This window comes from Saccostrea echinata, unplaced genomic scaffold (genome assembly GCF_033153115.1).
Source record: "Saccostrea echinata isolate AGI-Se365-2 ecotype Australia unplaced genomic scaffold, CSIRO_AGI_Sech_v1 ptg000023l, whole genome shotgun sequence".
Lineage (NCBI taxonomy): Eukaryota > Metazoa > Mollusca > Bivalvia > Ostreida > Ostreidae > Saccostrea > Saccostrea echinata.
In genome coordinates, this window is record NW_026889772.1 from 12,219,000 (window position 1) to 12,237,117 (window position 18,118).

Below are 18,118 nucleotides of genomic sequence, written 5' to 3' on the forward strand. Positions count from 1 at the left end.
TTGTTAAAGTGTCTTCTAATTTTCATGCATTTCTCTCAACCCGATACATCGAAATCAGGCCCTTGTGTGGTCAAGATAAATTATTTTAGAGGAAATCTGGACTAATTTTCTATGCTCCATTAAACGCGAACGAACGGCAATGACGGCCAAAAAATGCCATTATTTCTCATTTTCCGTCTAAACTCACGAAATTAAACCTTAAATTATAGACTACAATATTTCTAAGTATAAAATCTGGTTTTACTGCAATAAAACTTAAAATTTTTGCTTGCAAGAATAATGCTATTTTCCCGATCTGTAATGAATATTCAATGTAATAAAGCAAGCTTCATAAAAATCCGTCTCAAGGTAGGAAAAATATTGGCGACACTCGGTGACAGGGGTGTTCGCGGTGAACACGGATTTCTAAAAATATGGCAAAAGTTGAACTGTATGTCATGATCTTGTGCGTTGAACTTTTGTTATTTTTTCGTCTCAAATTTTAAATTAATGCATACTGATTCACATAAGGATTAAAAATTATTTAAAATATGTTTGCTTTTTATAACAGGGCGAAAGAAGTAGTCTTTGTCATAGGGAAGGGGGGTGGAGTTAAAAAGAGCATTGAAATAATACATATTATTGAAATATCATGGCGTTTTCTGCTTAATTACGATTGTTTTGCCTAAATAATTCTTTTTTCTAACCAGATTTCTGCATCTGTTACCACTGTGTTCCAAATTAACCGATATTTACACAAATTGAGAATTTTTATTTTGCTCCGGGTTTAGTCTAAATTCTTTAAATTTATAGACTTTGAAATTGTTTATGAGTAAATACTGTTAACGAGTGTGATGGCAAGGTATTTGTTAAAGTGTCTTCTAATTTTCATGCATTTCTCTCAACCCGATACATCGAAATCAGGCCCTTGTGTGGTCAAGATAAATTATTTTAGAGGAAATCTGGACTAATTTTCTATGCTCCATTAAACGCGAACGAACGGCAATGACGGCCAAAAAATGCCATTATTTCTCATTTTCCGTCTAAACTCACGAAATTAAACCTTAAATTATAGACTACAATATTTCTAAGTATAAAATCTGGTTTTACTGCAATAAAACTTAAAATTTTTGCTTGCAAGAATAATGCTATTTTCCCGATCTGTAATGAATATTCAATGTAATAAAGCAAGCTTCATAAAAATCCGTCTCAAGGTAGGAAAAATATTGGCGACACTCGGTGACAGGGGTGTTCGCGGTGAACACGGATTTCTAAAAATATGGCAAAAGTTGAACTGTATGTCATGATCTTGTGCGTTGAACTTTTGTTATTTTTTCGTCTCAAATTTTAAATTAATGCATACTGATTCACATAAGGATTAAAAATTATTTAAAATATGTTTGCTTTTTATAACAGGGCGAAAGAAGTAGTCTTTGTCATAGGGAAGGGGGGTGGAGTTAAAAAGAGCATTGAAATAATACATATTATTGAAATATCATGGCGTTTTCTGCTTAATTACGATTGTTTTGCCTAAATAATTCTTTTTTCTAACCAGATTTCTGCATCTGTTACCACTGTGTTCCAAATTAACCGATATTTACACAAATTGAGAATTTTTATTTTGCTCCGGGTTTAGTCTAAATTCTTTAAATTTATAGACTTTGAAATTGTTTATGAGTAAATACTGTTAACGAGTGTGATGGCAAGGTATTTGTTAAAGTGTCTTCTAATTTTCATGCATTTCTCTCAACCCGATACATCGAAATCAGGCCCTTGTGTGGTCAAGATAAATTATTTTAGAGGAAATCTGGACTAATTTTCTATGCTCCATTAAACGCGAACGAACGGCAATGACGGCCAAAAAATGCCATTATTTCTCATTTTCCGTCTAAACTCACGAAATTAAACCTTAAATTATAGACTACAATATTTCTAAGTATAAAATCTGGTTTTACTGCAGGTTGCACAACAGTATTAAATTTTGCTATATATTCTTACCAAAAATGCGCAACTTTGAGTAGGTGGTATTAATTCAAAACAAACTTTTGAGAAGTTTCCTTTTCAGATCTTGTAAAACAATTCTTTATAAAGATTTTAGTACCAAAAAATACATAGGCATCCAGCAAGGCACGCAAGTTTGTTTCGTTGGAAGTCGAGCAGGTGCTTGAAAATCAAGTCCAGGACCTAATCACTCCCCACTCAAATACAGTATATAGAAAAATCAGCACGCCCTAAATTATAATGAATCTAGTCAATACAGGAAGTTTACATATTGTTTTTCATCTCATAAAAAAATTCAGCTCCAGTCTCGTGTTAAAATGCCCGAATCGGAAGGGAAGATTCAGGAATTATTTTGCGTCAGCCATGATTTGACGTGAACCTCAAGTGAAATACTGTTATGACACCTGCAATAAAACTTAAAATTTTTGCTTGCAAGAATAATGCTATTTTCCCGATCTGTAATGAATATTCAATGTAATAAAGCAAGCTTCATAAAAATCCGTCTCAAGGTAGGAAAAATATTGGCGACACTCGGTGACAGGGGTGTTCGCGGTGAACACGGATTTCTAAAAATATGGCAAAAGTTGAACTGTATGTCATGATCTTGTGCGTTGAACTTTTGTTATTTTTTCGTCTCAAATTTTAAATTAATGCATACTGATTCACATAAGGATTAAAAATTATTTAAAATATGTTTGCTTTTTATAACAGGGCGAAAGAAGTAGTCTTTGTCATAGGGAAGGGGGGTGGAGTTAAAAAGAGCATTGAAATAATACATATTATTGAAATATCATGGCGTTTTCTGCTTAATTACGATTGTTTTGCCTAAATAATTCTTTTTTCTAACCAGATTTCTGCATCTGTTACCACTGTGTTCCAAATTAACCGATATTTACACAAATTGAGAATTTTTATTTTGCTCCGGGTTTAGTCTAAATTCTTTAAATTTATAGACTTTGAAATTGTTTATGAGTAAATACTGTTAACGAGTGTGATGGCAAGGTATTTGTTAAAGTGTCTTCTAATTTTCATGCATTTCTCTCAACCCGATACATCGAAATCAGGCCCTTGTGTGGTCAAGATAAATTATTTTAGAGGAAATCTGGACTAATTTTCTATGCTCCATTAAACGCGAACGAACGGCAATGACGGCCAAAAAATGCCATTATTTCTCATTTTCCGTCTAAACTCACGAAATTAAACCTTAAATTATAGACTACAATATTTCTAAGTATAAAATCTGGTTTTACTGCAGGTTGCACAACAGTATTAAATTTTGCTATATATTCTTACCAAAAATGCGCAACTTTGAGTAGGTGGTATTAATTCAAAACAAACTTTTGAGAAGTTTCCTTTTCAGATCTTGTAAAACAATTCTTTATAAAGATTTTAGTACCAAAAAATACATAGGCATCCAGCAAGGCACGCAAGTTTGTTTCGTTGGAAGTCGAGCAGGTGCTTGAAAATCAAGTCCAGGACCTAATCACTCCCCACTCAAATACAGTATATAGAAAAATCAGCACGCCCTAAATTATAATGAATCTAGTCAATACAGGAAGTTTACATATTGTTTTTCATCTCATAAAAAAATTCAGCTCCAGTCTCGTGTTAAAATGCCCGAATCGGAAGGGAAGATTCAGGAATTATTTTGCGTCAGCCATGATTTGACGTGAACCTCAAGTGAAATACTGTTATGACACCTGCAATAAAACTTAAAATTTTTGCTTGCAAGAATAATGCTATTTTCCCGATCTGTAATGAATATTCAATGTAATAAAGCAAGCTTCATAAAAATCCGTCTCAAGGTAGGAAAAATATTGGCGACACTCGGTGACAGGGGTGTTCGCGGTGAACACGGATTTCTAAAAATATGGCAAAAGTTGAACTGTATGTCATGATCTTGTGCGTTGAACTTTTGTTATTTTTTCGTCTCAAATTTTAAATTAATGCATACTGATTCACATAAGGATTAAAAATTATTTAAAATATGTTTGCTTTTTATAACAGGGCGAAAGAAGTAGTCTTTGTCATAGGGAAGGGGGGTGGAGTTAAAAAGAGCATTGAAATAATACATATTATTGAAATATCATGGCGTTTTCTGCTTAATTACGATTGTTTTGCCTAAATAATTCTTTTTTCTAACCAGATTTCTGCATCTGTTACCACTGTGTTCCAAATTAACCGATATTTACACAAATTGAGAATTTTTATTTTGCTCCGGGTTTAGTCTAAATTCTTTAAATTTATAGACTTTGAAATTGTTTATGAGTAAATACTGTTAACGAGTGTGATGGCAAGGTATTTGTTAAAGTGTCTTCTAATTTTCATGCATTTCTCTCAACCCGATACATCGAAATCAGGCCCTTGTGTGGTCAAGATAAATTATTTTAGAGGAAATCTGGACTAATTTTCTATGCTCCATTAAACGCGAACGAACGGCAATGACGGCCAAAAAATGCCATTATTTCTCATTTTCCGTCTAAACTCACGAAATTAAACCTTAAATTATAGACTACAATATTTCTAAGTATAAAATCTGGTTTTACTGCAGGTTGCACAACAGTATTAAATTTTGCTATATATTCTTACCAAAAATGCGCAACTTTGAGTAGGTGGTATTAATTCAAAACAAACTTTTGAGAAGTTTCCTTTTCAGATCTTGTAAAACAATTCTTTATAAAGATTTTAGTACCAAAAAATACATAGGCATCCAGCAAGGCACGCAAGTTTGTTTCGTTGGAAGTCGAGCAGGTGCTTGAAAATCAAGTCCAGGACCTAATCACTCCCCACTCAAATACAGTATATAGAAAAATCAGCACGCCCTAAATTATAATGAATCTAGTCAATACAGGAAGTTTACATATTGTTTTTCATCTCATAAAAAAATTCAGCTCCAGTCTCGTGTTAAAATGCCCGAATCGGAAGGGAAGATTCAGGAATTATTTTGCGTCAGCCATGATTTGACGTGAACCTCAAGTGAAATACTGTTATGACACCTGCAATAAAACTTAAAATTTTTGCTTGCAAGAATAATGCTATTTTCCCGATCTGTAATGAATATTCAATGTAATAAAGCAAGCTTCATAAAAATCCGTCTCAAGGTAGGAAAAATATTGGCGACACTCGGTGACAGGGGTGTTCGCGGTGAACACGGATTTCTAAAAATATGGCAAAAGTTGAACTGTATGTCATGATCTTGTGCGTTGAACTTTTGTTATTTTTTCGTCTCAAATTTTAAATTAATGCATACTGATTCACATAAGGATTAAAAATTATTTAAAATATGTTTGCTTTTTATAACAGGGCGAAAGAAGTAGTCTTTGTCATAGGGAAGGGGGGTGGAGTTAAAAAGAGCATTGAAATAATACATATTATTGAAATATCATGGCGTTTTCTGCTTAATTACGATTGTTTTGCCTAAATAATTCTTTTTTCTAACCAGATTTCTGCATCTGTTACCACTGTGTTCCAAATTAACCGATATTTACACAAATTGAGAATTTTTATTTTGCTCCGGGTTTAGTCTAAATTCTTTAAATTTATAGACTTTGAAATTGTTTATGAGTAAATACTGTTAACGAGTGTGATGGCAAGGTATTTGTTAAAGTGTCTTCTAATTTTCATGCATTTCTCTCAACCCGATACATCGAAATCAGGCCCTTGTGTGGTCAAGATAAATTATTTTAGAGGAAATCTGGACTAATTTTCTATGCTCCATTAAACGCGAACGAACGGCAATGACGGCCAAAAAATGCCATTATTTCTCATTTTCCGTCTAAACTCACGAAATTAAACCTTAAATTATAGACTACAATATTTCTAAGTATAAAATCTGGTTTTACTGCAATAAAACTTAAAATTTTTGCTTGCAAGAATAATGCTATTTTCCCGATCTGTAATGAATATTCAATGTAATAAAGCAAGCTTCATAAAAATCCGTCTCAAGGTAGGAAAAATATTGGCGACACTCGGTGACAGGGGTGTTCGCGGTGAACACGGATTTCTAAAAATATGGCAAAAGTTGAACTGTATGTCATGATCTTGTGCGTTGAACTTTTGTTATTTTTTCGTCTCAAATTTTAAATTAATGCATACTGATTCACATAAGGATTAAAAATTATTTAAAATATGTTTGCTTTTTATAACAGGGCGAAAGAAGTAGTCTTTGTCATAGGGAAGGGGGGTGGAGTTAAAAAGAGCATTGAAATAATACATATTATTGAAATATCATGGCGTTTTCTGCTTAATTACGATTGTTTTGCCTAAATAATTCTTTTTTCTAACCAGATTTCTGCATCTGTTACCACTGTGTTCCAAATTAACCGATATTTACACAAATTGAGAATTTTTATTTTGCTCCGGGTTTAGTCTAAATTCTTTAAATTTATAGACTTTGAAATTGTTTATGAGTAAATACTGTTAACGAGTGTGATGGCAAGGTATTTGTTAAAGTGTCTTCTAATTTTCATGCATTTCTCTCAACCCGATACATCGAAATCAGGCCCTTGTGTGGTCAAGATAAATTATTTTAGAGGAAATCTGGACTAATTTTCTATGCTCCATTAAACGCGAACGAACGGCAATGACGGCCAAAAAATGCCATTATTTCTCATTTTCCGTCTAAACTCACGAAATTAAACCTTAAATTATAGACTACAATATTTCTAAGTATAAAATCTGGTTTTACTGCAGGTTGCACAACAGTATTAAATTTTGCTATATATTCTTACCAAAAATGCGCAACTTTGAGTAGGTGGTATTAATTCAAAACAAACTTTTGAGAAGTTTCCTTTTCAGATCTTGTAAAACAATTCTTTATAAAGATTTTAGTACCAAAAAATACATAGGCATCCAGCAAGGCACGCAAGTTTGTTTCGTTGGAAGTCGAGCAGGTGCTTGAAAATCAAGTCCAGGACCTAATCACTCCCCACTCAAATACAGTATATAGAAAAATCAGCACGCCCTAAATTATAATGAATCTAGTCAATACAGGAAGTTTACATATTGTTTTTCATCTCATAAAAAAATTCAGCTCCAGTCTCGTGTTAAAATGCCCGAATCGGAAGGGAAGATTCAGGAATTATTTTGCGTCAGCCATGATTTGACGTGAACCTCAAGTGAAATACTGTTATGACACCTATAAGTTGGAGCGTAGCGGGAACGATAACTCTGGGTAGAGATTGCCCACATACACATATGAGCGTAGCGGAAGACAATGCGATCTTTCTAGATCTAAGGTTCAGACCCAAGGGTGGGGTTAGGCTAATTTGGTCATGTATTGTAACAACCTTGAACCCATGAACAGTTAGCTCTCAATATCATGAAATCATTCATTGTCCAGTGCATGTTCAACATCATGTCCTCTATAGACAAGACTTTAAGACATTTACTTGCGTTCTCATAGAAAGAGCTAACAAGTGAAATTGCAAGCTTTTAATTAAGAAACTCTGCATTTTTCACGAATTTCACTCCATCCGAAAATAAAAAATATATATTTTCAAAAAAATCAATTCAAGACAAAACCTAGGAAAAGGGGGAGGGGGGGTCCTTTTCGATCTTGTAAGTTAAGACTTCAAGACATTTACTTGGCTTTGAATTGGGTCTAATTTAGTCAATATCTGGATTTCAAATCTGCGTCAAATGCTAACAAGTGAAATTGCAAGCTTTTAATTAAGAAGCTCTCCGTTTTTCACGAATTTCCCTCAACCCGAATATATATAGAAAACATATATTTTTTGAAAAAAATCAATTCAAGACAAAACCTAAAAAAGGGGGGCCCTTTTCGATCTTGTAACGGTAAGGCTTAGGCTGGTCACTTATTGAAAAATACATCTGACACATCTTTGTTTACACGCTCGATTAAGACTTTCAAATTCACGTTTCGTGGCTCCAGAGTTAAAGCCCAGGGTGCATGTGGCTCAGTTGCTCATTTATTGAATATGTGAATACAGTGAACTTTTGAAAATATTAGTTCGTGGACATTTCGCAAATTTTCTGCATATCGACAAAATTCTTTCTGAACTTAACCCTGAGTCCAGACTCCAGAGTTTTGAACAGTTCCAGGAGGAGACAACTTCTTCAGGATACTCGAGTGACTGTCAAGGACCATGAACCAACTGTTTGTTATGATGTAATCATAAGACTTTATTTTTAAATACTAATATTTATTGACATAAACACAATTACAATGATTGGCAAAGGCCCATTGAACATCATTTAATTTAGTTTACATAATTTTTATGTAGTCTAGAGTAGTTGACTTCTATGTTCAAAACAGTCTCTAATAAATTTCACAGTAGTTTTTAAGACTATGTATGTCAGTTTAGATATACCTGTAACATGTATCTGTCATTGTCCAGTTTAATATTTTTCTTTGTTATATTATAAATTTAAATAACACGCACATCATGCACATGAGTCCGTGTAACACTTAAAAAATCAATTTTCTAAAATGATTTAGAATTTTTAGAAATTGAATAGTTTAGTTCAACCTCTAAATTTCATAATCTCAAATTGATTTCGTATTTTGAAATTTGATATTTTAGTTCAAAAATCTAAATTCTCAAAATTCCAAACACGTTATTTAGTTATTTACTTTAAATATTCAAAATTCAAATTTCCAATACCGATTTTTGTATTTTAAACTTTTGAGTTTTCAATCTACCGTTTGTTCAGAAAGTTTACACTTAACAATCTAAAATTCAGTCCGCATCGAATGCTTTTATTTATAAATGTTTGAGTGATACCATACGGCAAAATCATTTATTTCCACCGAATTTTCTTTATCATGCTATTCTTAATTCAAGCGCAAGTCTCAGTACATCGCTTTATCTGATTGGTTAACAGTGATACAGTTTAAATCTTTGACCAATCAGATAAAGCGAGACGGATGTGCGAACTCCAAAGCTGTCAATGGAGAAAATTTTATGTGTCCGATTAATAAATCGTCCGATTACGACATATAAAACACTAATGATGGGGTTTAGGTTTAAGAGACTAGTAGAAGAACATCTCTCTGACAGAGTGCTTGCAAAATTATGACAGGTAACACTGATATTACCTTGGAAATATGTCTCGAAGCAGGGAACCCCCCGTTTGTTTACAGATTTTGTTTCTTACCTTGTGTATTTTTATAATACCGTACAGGGCCATTCTCCAAACGTAAGAAAAGGTACAATCTGCTTGCATAGAACGACATATGGATGTGATTAACGGGGAAATTTTTATATTTTTGAGGAATTATAAGCTCTTACAATTTTTTTTAATTAAAAAAAAAGGGGGGGGGGGGCTATCGATCCACACTTCAGGCGCCTGTGCTTGAGATGGATACTAGCTTTTCATTTCCGTCATAGACAGTGAAAAAAACCCCACTCGATTCAAGGTCTGAATTAAGAAGGAGTAAAGCGAATGATAGCACAAGAAATTTAATCTCAGAGTTATAAAATGTTTACAATGCATTGTAAATCAAAATTTCTGATATGCATATAATATCATACATTTCTAATAGATTTTCATGCTGAAGATAATTAGTGTTTGTGCATGACTAAATCAGTATCAGTATGAAAGTTCATTTTCAAGTATGTAATTGTTTATAAAGATTTTTTTTTTTGAGTTTTTATCTTATTTAGATTCATTTTTTTCAAGCTACATTAAATCATATTTTTGTACATGTATAGTTAATGTAAGCAGATATTCACCAATGTATTTACTTTTTTGAACATTATTTTGTGTAATTAATTCTCATAAAAGAGAGGACGTTCGAAGTTTTAAGAACTTGTTTCCAATCCTTTTCCTATACAAAACAATAAAAATTAAACCAGTGTTTGTACACGTAACAGACAAGAGTGGGAGATAATCTCTGCGTCACCTATAACCGGTTTAATACATGTTATATTAATTCACTTTATATCCTGGTTCAATGTTTTAAGAGAGGATTGTTTAAGAAAATCAAATCAGAAGATTCCGAGAGTCTCTTGACTTGCAGCATTCTGTACAGTCTATATATCGATTTCGACCATCTTTGTGATCGGCTTTGGCCGATCACAGTTGATATCATATATGAATTATCCAGCGAATGTAACTATTTGCGTGTACATTATGCGACGGACTATATACACAGGGGTGTGCAATTACCATCGCCCGATGCCCGGGGCTACCAATTTTAGAGGTCGGGCTATCATAAATCTATACTGCGTTAGCCCTTCGGGCTATTAAATCTAAAACGAAAGTATACATATATTTACATCGACTGAATTGATGTACGAATTTACTATGTTGTAAAATCATTCATTCATTCATTCATACTGTATTTCCACTTTGCAGTGATTAATGAATACTGTACAAAATGCACAAAAAAAGAATATCGTATATATAACATAACTACATGAATTGAAATTCGTACACATACAAAGGTGAATTGCATGTAAACATATATATAGCAAAAAGAAATATTTACAAAGTTTGAAGTTTTACTTCATACACTATGTCCTTGCGAGTTATCAAAAAAAAAAAAAAAAAAAAAAAAAAAAAAAAAAAAAAAACTATAGATGAACATTAGGAAACAGAAAGATATAAAGGAGTGGGAAGCATCCTTCACTGACAGATTTGCAGTACGAAAAGATTGCGCTTATAGAGAGCAAAAGCATCGGCAATGAGACGAAAGTTACGTAGCTGGAAGTTTCGGAGGTGGAAGGCGGATAGAATGGTGTTCGGCTTACGGCCTAGAAGAATCAAGTACAGCTCATCATCTGTAAGGGCACACAGTTCAGCACACAAGTTGATGTCAAAGTAGTTAATTACATTTTCCCACCATTGAATGCGTATATCATATGTGATACGACAAGTACACGACGCATGGTTAAAGAGATCAACATAAAGAGTTCCACAAAGGGGACAAATTTCTGTAGTTTCTCGAGGAGGTTCGGAGACTAATTTGCAAATGAATTTGCACAACGAAATCTCATAAAAGGTTTTGGGTAGTCGCCAGATTAAAGCCGGATTTCCATCCTGAAATATTTTCCGGAAACGGATGAATCCTGGATCACCTGAAACACGTGTGTCTCTCCGGAGCTTATTGTATCGAAATGTCGCAGATCTCACAATTTGTTTCCAGGCTGACTTTGATGGAAATGAACCGAGCGAAAGCCACTCTCTCACATATTCGCAAAGGTTATAAATGCATAAAAGACTCAAAATATCAGGAATAAAACCTAGCTGCTTATGGGCGATCCCCTCCAAGTAAGAAAACAGCGTGGTTTAGAAGATTTTCTTAGACAGAGTTTTGTATTCCAGGCGACACAGACGGCCAAAAAATAGTAGTTTCCTTGTATCAATCTCGGCTTGTATTGGAAGAACTTCAAAAAGGTTTTCACAAATGTCAGACCTTGTTCTGGTAGGTAGATTCTGGGCGTTTTTGACCACTAAATGTTGGAAGACATTCAAGCGATGTAAATCATTTGAGGACATGTCATTCCGTAACTCACATCCGTAGAGTACCGATGGTAAGACAACTGATTTGTAGAGATGAGAAAGTGTTAAAGGGTTCAGGTACTGAGATCCAATATCATTAAGGGCGAAATACGAGTTTTTACCCTTTCGACATGCAGAAATTATTCTATCTGAAAGATTGCACTTATCATTGATAAGAATACCGAGATGATTGCAGTTGTCCAGACAAGGAATGGTTTCGTTTCCCAAGAAATCTTTAATTCGTTTTAACCTATATGTATTGTGTGTTGCCATCGCCAGTCGTTTCAGTGACAATTATAGTCGATAAAAAATAGGGAGAAGTACCTGACCAATCTCCTTTGCAGAGTTGTCGTTCGTTCCTCTCTTAGACACCTCTGCAATGGGCTAGCGTCAAGATTTTTGACATAAGGTTAAAAACATTATATTCCTAGGATCATTTCAAATTAAACTAATATTTCTAGATCTACTTAGTAAATATCTACCTTAAAAGACAAACATTAGTGCAGGAATTTAATTATAATAAATTAAAACAAACGCACTATTTCTCTTGCTTATCACTGTGATATACGCGAGCCAACGACAGAGGTGAATGTATGAGCCGTTGGTAGAGAGTGGTACCTGACAATAACAAAGCGCAAACCATTATTTGTTTGATTTATTTCAACTTAAATGTTTTTTTTTACCTTTTTGTTATACTTATACATGTATTGTTTTCGGTATATAGTTAATGGGCTAGTGACCGGCAACCTCGGGCTAGTAACTTTGTTACTGCCACTAGCCCGACGGGCTAGTAACTAATTTTTGTAATGGCACACCCCTGATCATCGTCGCAAGCCACGGGTTTTGTGTCCATTCTATTTCCACAAACCCGTGGCTGCCTCCTACCAAATTCTCTCGTTCTCGCGACTGAATCATTGAAAATTTATTAAGTGACGCCAGATTTACCTTGACCAAGGAAATCACTCTGTGGCAATTTTTGGTACGCTTAAATGGCGGCGCCCATAATGAAATCATGTTTGCTATGCGTGGCAGATTCATTGAAAAAAATACGATAGATCCTGAAGAACAGAGGTGAGTAACGTATATTCTAAAATACTTACAAGGTTTTACATTAAAATACAGGGATTCGAATGTAGACGTTGTGTGAGAACGCTGAATAGCGTTACTCGTTAAGAAAGGAAATTCGAACCGAAGTTGATGTACAGCTCGTGGTTATGGTTACATCCAAATACAAGATAGACTGATCATTTTCATTGGTTCTGACTTGAAGCGTCAGATGTTATTCCATTGGTTGAATGTATGTTATTAATATTCATGAGAACGAGAGAAATTTGTAGAAGACAGCCACGGGTTTGTTGAAATAGAATGGACACAAAACCCGTGGCTTGCGACGATGACCCCTGATACAGTATCTTTGTTTGCTATATACATGTACATGTAAAAAGGTTCCTATAATTCTTTATATTTATTGTAGAAACATTTTCTTTGTGAAATGTTCATGTTGGACGAAACAAATTTTAAACGTTTTTTTTTTGTTTTCTTTATTTATGGACTGGTTCCCTGGCATTGGTTAACTAGCATCCTGGTGTCTCAGGACATTTGTATTGTAAAACAAAATCATTTGTATTGCATAATTTTTTTAGTTTTATATTTTCCATTTGCATTGTATAATTTCTTATTTGTATTAAATAATTTCTTACGTGTATGTGATAATTCTTCATTTGTCGGGTGAACATGTGGTGAGTGGGGTCTGTCAGCTAACATCCGCAACTGTACTCGGCATCCATGACTGTACCTGCTCACTAATATCAAAAACGGAATGTCAGAGCAAGATTTTCCGGATTGTTCAATGTATATAACTATATGTTGTTAAGTATAGATTGTTTAATGAAAAATACGAATATGGGGAAAGAAAATTTCTGATTTCAAATAAATCTACCGTACGGAAGGCTGTAATCGCCAAAACGGTAACGATAACTGGCTTAGTGAATATGTCGAGGAAAATATAATTATGTAAACTTGACTATGCCTAAATCCATTGTATGGATCGCTATAATCTCTAAAAAGTAACATTTACTACAGCGTACATTTTGTATATCTATGACTGTATACCTTTGCCTGATATACAACATCTGCGACTGCACCTGTGCCGTACATACACACTACCACTGACTCAACCCGCGCTTGATTAATAACATCCACGACACGAAATTCTGTGGATTTTCTCCGATTTAGATTTAGACTGAATTCAATCAAAGCGCAATTAAGGACATTGGCAAGTCACGGTTTTCCGGAGAAAAAAAGGTTTAATACATGGGTTTTTTCACTTATAAAATAGTGATTGAGAGTGACCTCCCGTGTACAGACTAGACGAACTCCAAAAACAGCGTTTCCGGAAGTAAGAAATTGAGTCCGCGCATGCGCACATGCACAAAAAATGGCGATTTTTCGGCAAAAATGATGGGTCTACAAAAACTGTCTGTACAAAGTTTTGGAAAGTATGGCAATTATACCAGTACTCAGAATTGCTAAATAAAAGACTTCAGAAGAGATCGTATTTGTCAGATTTTTTATTTTATTTGCAAAAAAGGAGATATTTACTTTCAAAGTTGACGTTTGAAGTCAGATCAATTTCAGAGAAAATGATACATTTGAGAAGTAAATATGCATAATGAAAGGGATATATATGCAGAATGGGACAATATATATTGTAACTGTTAAAAACTTAACTGAATTTTACACATAAATTAGCATTCCTTTTTTTTTTTTTTATTTGTGTACGACATCTGAATTGAAGGCGTAAGTTCTTACCATCGTTATTTACCGATTTTTTATCACATACGAACAGATATTATTATGAAAACAATTTTTAAAACTATTAGCTATCAATATGAAAACTTTAAACACCACGATTCTAGAAATTAAGGTCACAAAATGTCTTCTAAAAATGAACCTGTGAATATTTCTGTTCCGTGGTGAAAAATACGCATTTTTTTAAATTAAAATAAATACAAGCTGGGTGTCTTCAAAAACAAATAAAAGCACCTTTATTGTAGGAATGACATAAAATTTAAATCAAGGAGATATAATTCATTATTCTCACCGGCAGTATTGAATTCGATGTCGTATATCCAATTTACTATTATGCAAGAGTTTGAAGCGATAAATAAGTCAATATCCATGAAATAATTTAATTAATGTAATTGTCCATTCAACAAAAATTAAAATAAAGTCACAATGCACTAAATACAGCCATTATGCAGCCGTATATTTGGAGAAAGCGAAGGACAATCCATCGTTTGTTTACATCGGACGCCATTTTGCCGCAATGCATGTTGGAGCCAAAGACTTTGTTTTGCAAGTGCGCTTGTGTAATTTGGAATTCTGGGAAAAAGATGTACACGACTTGTTCTAAAGAAACTCGTGCTATTTGCTCCAACCAAAGGGCGTGATTCTTCAAAAACACCCTCTAAACAAAGACGCGACCTCGATCTATTTATAGACTGCATTGTTCTTCGTCGTTCTCGACGAAAAATTAAAGAAGAGAATGTTCTAAGTAGGAAATATGATACTATGAAAATATTTCAGTGCTTCTCATAGAAGATGAGAAGTTTATATATGCAGAGCACATTTAACACTTGATATATATACCCTCAATCGCCGTTGCAAGTTCACGGATTTGTGTGTATTCCTCTGAATGCCTGATGCAAGACTCCCTCGATCAGACCTTGCGTAAGACATGTACGGGTCGGAATTCACACAATCATCCACTTGCACAAAGGTCCCAAAACAGTGAAAAAAAGAATCTCTTTTCACTTTAATGATGAAAGTTATGAAAACGTCAGAAGATCACTTAAGATGTGTAAAGTCTTATAATTTACACGATGATAGACATGTAATTGCCGCTTTTGCACGTGAACCGCGCCCACAGGTGAGAAACTGACCACAGTAGAACTTGAGAGTTGAGAGAAACTGCGCGGATTTATGGACACCCCCCCCCCCCCCAATTAGAGAGAGTGAGCGAGATGGAATCCAGTATCATTTTAGGGTATACGTACTGTATGTATAAAATATTTTGAATTTCCAGTTTATTACTTAATTTTGAAGCAATTCTTTTCTTTCCTAATAACACTAAAATGAATGCTTAAAGAACGAGGGCGCTTTTGATTGGTATTCGGCAGGAATCTGGGCGCAATTAAAAAGTGAAAATTTTATTGATCTGTCACATGAAATTTTAGCATTCTTTTGATGTATCGGGTTCCTGTGAAATAGGAAAGGGAAATATTTTCCCGATATTGTATTTTGATTTGCTAAAAAAGAACTTGAAAATTGGCTAGATGAGTCATTTCGTACAAAATGTTACATTTTTAAACACGTTTTTTTCTAAAAATTTGCTATCTCTGGGTCATCTCTCCATGGTTTTGAAACGTTATTTGTATGCATTTTTATTCAAAGAAACTAACAAACATTTTTAAAAAATGGAGAGGAGACCCAGAGACGATAAAAAAAGAAATTCCAAAAAAATACCACTGTGTAAATGCGGTGCTTCATTGTCGCTTTAAAAACCATTTTGTATTTGTAGCGGTGATAGCTCAGTAGTATGCATTAACCGTCCATGCCAGTGCAATGAAAGATTTATTTTTGGTTCGATCCTCGCATGGAGCGTTATTATTTTTTTTTAGTACAAACAATCAATTCTTTTGTCAGTTTAATTTTATGTACTGATTTATTTTCAAATAGATAAATTCTGCTTCTGTTGCACCGAAAGCGAAAGCAATTCTTCCAACCTACTGATACTTTAATATACCCATGTACTTGTAATTTCATTTAACTATACCCTATATAGGTGTTTATTATTTATGTGAAGCGTTACTAAGTTAAACATGTAGTAATTATTAAGATAAGCGGACTGATGTATTAAATTTGACAGAGTATTTCAAACTAAATGTAACTTTCCCATAATTTTCCCATACGCGTGACTTTGTAAAGTACACATGTACATGAGTGTCCAGCTGTGGTCAGCCGACCAAATCGTAGACATTTAAACTATAAATGTTTCGTACGCCTTATACCTGCAGATCACACGCCAAACACGTCCATCTTCTTTAGAAATTGAATTAAATATACAAACAGTATGCACCCCTTCCCCTTCCCCTATCATGCATTGCCTCGAACCTGCACGATTAAAAACTTTTATCTAATGATAATTAACACAATCTAACCCCAGGTCTACCTTCCTTTTAAGCATCATAATCTATATCATTTATAGAATTTAACAGTAAAATTGAAAATGTATACATTCTTCAACGTTCAATGATTGGGATCATAGTGGCTTTGTTCATTTCGTCGTGGATGTTGTTTATAAGGCATAGGTACAGTCATGGATGTAGAAAAGAAGTGTGTGTATTGGACAGGTACAGTCGTGGATGTTGTTTATAAGGCACAGGTACAGTCATGGATGTAGAGTAAGATGTGTATGATGCACAGGTACAGTGGTGGATGCTGTTTATATGGCACAGGTACAGTCATGGATGTAGAATAAAGTGTGTGTACTGGACAGGTACAGTCATGGATGTTGTTTATATGGCACAGGTAGAAAATCAAAGTACTGTGAGTACTGATAGACGGTGGCATGAATGATTTTGTTTGATTGTTTGTTTTAATTAAAACGTCCCTCTCGGGAATTTTTCACTCATAATGAGACGCGTACGCCACCATTGCCATTGGTAGGATGCAAATTTTATATCTATACTCAGCACTCAGGGACATTGTGCAGCGAGGGATCTTTTTTTCTGGCCAGCACTTACTGCGACACGGGACCTCAGTTAAACGGTTTCATCCGAAGGACCGGTCTCCACGTCCCGCAGTGGGATTCGAACCCGCGACCTAAGGATCGACTCCTTACTCCTTGACTCTAGAGCAAACGCTCTAATTACTGGCCACTGGCATGAATGAATTAAATTAAATAAAATGATATGAGAATCTGTAAAATGATATGGAAATTATGAAAGTTTGTTGCAATTTTTCACAATACATGTATTTGATGAGTTATTTTATATTTGCGTCAGTATGATGAGGACATGTATTAATTGAATTTGTTAAACAATTTATTGCATGAAATTTTCTACATTTATTTAGTTTTATTATAAAATAATGTTTGAAGAAAAAAATGCGTTGAAATGCCAGAAACGAAAGCTTGATCATTTCAATCTTTTTTTTCATTAATTAATCCTTAAAACAATTCATTTTACCCAAAATGTTAAATTAAGGGAATCAAAGGTTCTAATATATTCATGTGGTGACCGATTATATTTATTTTAAGATAGCTTTCTATACATGCATGTGTGGTTCCATTTAGGCGCTCTTCCAAGTTAGAGGTGCATTTTTTTTAGCGTAAATGTGTTTGAGATATTTGAGGAACAATTAATAAACCTATTGTGAGTTGCAGATATGAGCGAGTATCAGTAAATTCCGAATTCATTGTACCTTCTTCGCATAATTTGAAAATAATCTTATTAGAATGCATTTCAGTGATATCAAGTATCAAATGAAAAAGTTAAATTTTACAACAAAAAGTGTCATGAAATCATAGTGTTTTGAAGTTAGAAATTGTGATTTTATAATTTAAAATCTTATACTCGGTGATTAATTATCAAATTTTGCTAATCTG

General features: G+C 34.0%; 1 protein-coding gene across 1 annotated transcript in view; it reads right to left on the bottom strand.

Moving 5' to 3' along the window:
* Positions 1-13,236, bottom strand: part of LOC133191484 (uncharacterized) — a 43,194-nt gene extending 29,958 nt beyond the window's left edge. The window contains exon 1 of the mRNA XM_061327235.1: positions 13,149-13,236. The gene's annotated coding sequence lies outside the window, so the exon portion shown is untranslated. The remainder of the gene's footprint in view (positions 1-13,148) is intronic.
* Positions 13,237-18,118: the final 4,882 nt, after the last annotated feature.